Source organism: Leptodactylus fuscus, chromosome 7 (assembly GCF_031893055.1).
Source record: "Leptodactylus fuscus isolate aLepFus1 chromosome 7, aLepFus1.hap2, whole genome shotgun sequence".
In the NCBI taxonomy this organism is placed as follows: domain Eukaryota; kingdom Metazoa; phylum Chordata; class Amphibia; order Anura; family Leptodactylidae; genus Leptodactylus; species Leptodactylus fuscus.
Window position 1 is genome coordinate 60,664,964 of NC_134271.1, and position 5,666 is coordinate 60,670,629.

The following is a 5,666-nucleotide window of genomic DNA, read 5'->3' on the forward strand; positions in this document are numbered from 1 at the left end:
GAGAATATAAATATTACTATTCATTCTTCAACACTGGTAACAAACATAACAAACTATTTGATATAAACTATAAGTGCAAAAATTACATAAACATTTATATATACCTCTGGCAAACAATGAACAATTTCATGCAAAATATGTTTTTTATTTCATATAACCTCAGTTTAATTACTGGTGGTACTAAGGCTAGGGCCCCACGTTGTGAAAATGCAGCATTCTGGCAACGTTCTACAGTACCTGCAAAGTGGGTGGGATTCTGGCTAACCATTCCACACAATGCAGGAAAAAATCTGCAGCGGAAATGCTACTATTTCAAAAACACCTGAAATCTTGTAAAATACAACATGTCAATTCATGGCATAACTAGGAATTTCCGGGGCCCCGTGGTGAACTTTTTTTTTTTTTTAATTCAGAAGTTTTATCCGTTTATTTTCACATAAAATACAAACAAGGTAACACAGGGATAATACAAGGTATAAATAAATCCACAGAGATTGAGGTGACTCTGAAACCAGCCAAAGGTTAAACAAACAAAAAGAGGACAATGTTCAACGGAGACCCGTGGTGAACTTTTGACATGGCCCCTCCATAAACCGACTGACCCCCCCCTCCTCTCAAGACCCCAACTAACTAATGGCCTGGGCGCATGCGCAGTAGTAGTAGTAGAAGCAGCATGCTACTGCTCATGCGCCCAGGCCATTTTTTTTTTTAGCAATGTCAGTTCGCGAGCGCCGGAGGAAGATGGGACCCGAGGCTATTCACGCATATGTGGGGTTCTATCAGCATGATTTTGCTGATAGAGCCCCTTTAAATAACTTACACTCTAGAAGGCCTAGATCTGTATGTAAATACTCCGACCAAGACAGAATGGCTTGTGAGTGCCACCCACACTACGACAGCCCATTTATAGCTACCAAGGAAGATACCAGTAAGAAGTAAAATCAGATGATACTTTTAATTTCCAAACATAAATATCCAAATTACATTAAAATCATATCTAAAGCCAAAAGGTCATAGAGTAATAATGTGTGATACATACAGATATATTGTTTCCTGTCGTAGTATTGTAAAGTTGATCAGCCATGTCCAGAAGATCTAACAGAATAAAGTATCACAGTTTGTCACTGGGTAAAAAAAAGGTCTGTAAAATAAGTGATATATAAGTAAGAGGTAGAAAAACATCTTACCAGGAATATCTTCCCTCAATTCCACTGATCTCTTTCTTCTGGCAAAGATCTGACTCTGTGATGATCCGTTAAGTAAAAAAAAGATACACAATGAATACCGTACATCAGTTGAAGGGACAGACCAAAGAAAGTTACAGAGTGAGATTGCCTAGTACTGAGGTGCATAGTGTATAGCCTAGTACTGAGGTGCATAGTGCATAAAAATCGGCAACATTCTTTTGAGTCTATAACTGCAGAGTTCCAAAACTTCCAAAACTGAGAAACATGAGTTTCATGACATAGGTTTCCAAGGCCAAGTAGCTGCAAGCAAGCCTTACATCACCAAGCACAGTGCCAAGTGGACTGGACTCTAGAGTAGTGGAAATGTGTTCTTTGGAGAGACGAATCATACGTCTCTATCTGTCAGTCTGATGGACAAGTCTGAGTTTGTTACCTGCTTGATTGCATTGTGCCATCTGTAAGAATGGTGGAAGAGGGATAATGTTATGGCCAATTCCTTTCAGTGAAGTGTAATCTTAATCCAGGTCCAGGATACCAAGATATCTTGGATAAGTGCATGATGACTGTAACCCAGTGCAGAAAGCAAGGACCATAAGAATATGGCTGTGTGAAAGAACTTTACTAATCTGCACAGAGCCCTGGCCTCAACCCCATCAAACATGATGGGGGAAAAACTAGGACTGAGATTGTGAGCCAGGCCACCTCCTCCAACATCAGTGTCCGACCTCACAAATGCTCGTCTGGAGGAAGGGCCAATTGCCACAGACACACTAGAATATCTTGTGGAAAGCTTTCCTAGAAGAGTGGAAGCTGTTTTTGTTGGAAACAGGGGACCAAGTTCATATTAATGCCTATGGATTTAGAATGGCATGTCATAAAAATCTGCTGTACAGTAGGTTTATAGGTGTCCCAATACTTTTGTCTATATATTGTACTTTACTTATGCCAGATATTGTGGACTGGTGAATACATATGATCTAGTTAACAGATTTCCCATTCAGTTACCTTACTCCTTTCTAAACGTCTTTGTACAGTAGACCTTGTGACCTCCTGATGTTTCTCCATGTTACAGCTTGCCCCTTTAACAAAAAATAAAACCGTAATAACTATCTAAACCTGCACTGTTATTCATTCTTGCTTTTACATTTTCTCAAGACTGTTCAAGGCAGATTTCAGAAATGTCTTAATGTATTCATTTGGGCATAGTTTTATGGCCCTATGTAACTTCTATGGCATAAAAAAGCTGCTAAGCAGTGGTTTGTGACTTTTTACACACTAATAGAGTCAACATTTGTCACAAGCAGCTTCTTTATGTCATCTTCGCCACTTTCCTGAATGTGAGTGTGGTAAGGGGTTTGGCAGGGATGGGGTCTTTGGCTCCCATCAGATTTATTATCATTTACGTCACTTTTGTGTCTTCAATTACTCCTCAAACCTACAGTAGCAGGCAGCTGGCGTAGACTTTAGCAAAGGCACTGGCAGATGCACCTGATTTATGGAAAGGTTCTCGTCATAAATAAGGAGCATCCTCTCCATAAGGCGCATCCACACATTATAAAGAATGGTGTGGAAACTGCAGTCTTGATAAATCTTCCCCCCTGTTTATTCTACCTGTTTGACAGATGAAGCCATTTTGTTGTAGACATGACACAAACTGTATCTCTGCATTATGTGTTAAAACCGGACATAGTATCTGCAAGTCTCTGGGCTTGGAGTTGTAAGCTGTTGAAGAAAATACAACCAGGTTACAAACATACATTTGACATTTTAAAAAATCTAATTCTGTGTGTAATGGCCTTTAGGGACCACAAATAATTTTCTTTAAAAAAAAAAAAAAACAACAAAAAACATAATGCTAAGGTTTTAAAGCAAGTTTCATGCTGGTAAATAAGTATGGCATTAAAGGGGTTGTGCTGTCATGGACATATCCCTTTTCCGAAAAACGCCTTGTGAAAGAAGCACTGGAGCTCAATTCACTTCTATGGACAGCTGGCACTGCCGGAGATTATAGTCCTGGAATCCCCCTCAAAAGTGAATGGAGCACTAATCACACAAGTGCAGTGATGATCAATTCACAGGGAGGCTTTCAGGGAACTTTCATTCCCCTTTTTTACTGATCACTGGGAGACCAGGCATTCGGGGCCCCCATGAACGGACACTTATCCCATGTCCTGTAGATAGGGGATAAGTGTCCATAATGGCACAATCCCTTTAACAGACAAAGACCTTCCTAGTCTGCTTACCTCCATGGTACACAACAAGGTCATGCTGGAAATCAGGGGCAGATTAAGAGTACTATGGGCCCCAAACTGTTCAGAAAGCAGTTTCCTCCCCCATTCATTCCAAAGATCCCTGTGACAGAATGATATCCCTTCACACAGTATAAAGTCTCATAGTGGCCCCTTCACACAGTATAATGTCCCACAGTAGCCTTCCACCAAGTATAATGTGCCATAGTGGCAAATATATAGGGTTGACAGGACTTGTTCTCGATATGAAGTTTCAAAAAATTTCGGGTTCGTCCAAACACAAATTTTGGGGGGTTTGACACCCACAAACTACTACTATACTCTGGGGACATGAAGGAATGCTGAGGCCCCATCATAGGCCTTAGTGGTCCCTGACGTCATGCTGAATGCTGAAAAAGACCTGAAGAGAATGTCAAAGCCCAGGGGTGGTGAGCTACACAGTTTATATTAACTCACCTCCCCTGAGCCTCTGTTTATTATAATCTGGGGTCTGGTGAGACTCTAGGCTATAATAATGGCAGTTCCGGTTTGGCTGTGTTCGGTCCTGAATGAAACTTCCAAGCGAAACTAAAGAAATTTGACCAGATGAATCTCCAACAAATAATCACCTCCAGCAGATTCCTATGCACACCACAGTAATCAACTGTATTGGCAGATGGCGATACAATTGATTACGAGGTTGGATTATAATGGTGTCAAGTGGACAATTACTTGCTGCTGGGCCTCTTTGCAGCCTCGACACCTGGGGAGCTACACATCTGCTCCTGCTGGTTATATTTAGGCAGTCTGCTACATGTATGTCTCAACTGTGAATCTGTCTGTTTTCAAATACAAAAAACTAAACCTATTACAAAATTTGAGGCCCCCTAAACTATCTCAGTCCCATTGGAGACTTTATTCAGGGGCGTAACTATAGGGGTGCAGAAGTAGTGATTGTGACTGGGCTGTAGAGACTCAGGGGACTCCAAGGCCTCTCTACAAGAAGTGTCTATAAGAAGACAGCAGTATTATAGATAGGACATGGTAATTGGGGGGCCCAGTTACATATTGTGCACTTGATCTTTAAATTACACTCTGTTAACACGTTTTATAAAATATAATTTGCAGTCGAGGAGTTCTAGACTCATCTCTAGTAGCTCTTATTACATAAGCATTACACGATTGAAGACGAAGCCAGTACAGATATTTGTGTATTTATGCAATGTAATAAGATTGGGTAAGTCTTTGGCGCAAAGCAAATGTGTTGGCATGTACATCTAGAACTCAGCTCATGAAAACTTACAAATTTGTTAACAACTGATATGCTGCTGGGCTTTAGGGCCCAAATCTAGTAATAAGGGCATAGGAAATGACAGTAAAGAGTTACCGTCGTGATAAATCTCCAACATTGTGTCAGATCAAGATATTTATTAATATCACCCTTTTTAATAGTTTAAGAAGAATTCAGAAATAAGAGTTGGTTAGATAACTTAGATATGATTCCTTTTGCAAATGTACACATATACATTATATATGATTACCTCTTCAATACGTATAAAAATAGCATATAAGAATAAATATATCTTACCTAGGGCATCACGTTCAACCCACCAACTGGATGACTCATTTATCTGTTGCGACAGAGATACCAATAAATCACCGGATACATTAGCTAGGTGCCCTCCGCACACCTCACAGGATCTTCTTGCACCCCAAAAATTCATCCTGTCCTGCACAAACTGGAAACAGGAGCCTGAAATTGAGAATCCTGTGGTTGGGCATAATAAAGCACCATCAATAACTGGCGGGCAGAATAATATAAGTACAAAGAAAAAGGAGAGATCTTTGAGTATAGTCATTCTAATCCAGACTATAGGATTCCCACAGAGAAAGGATGACCAGGAAGTCAGGTACCAAAAAATGTGATGTATTTATGAAAATGAGGCAATCCAGATAGAGCAAGTGTGTGTGCGGTGGTGTGTGTGGGGAGGGAGAGCTTATCACCCTCACAGCTCATCCAAATCCTTACCCGAATAAATGGCTAACGCAGCTAAGGGTATGTTCACATCTACACTCAGTGATTCTGCTTCCCATTCCGCAGATAACCAGCATTTAAGTGGATTAGGTTTCCATTCTTGGGGTCCCTAAGCGGACCTGAAGAATGGAAACCCAGCGGTATGTGTGAACCTAACACAAAATCTTTAATGGGAAAGACTATAAGTAAAATTCCTGATTTACTAATGAAAACATT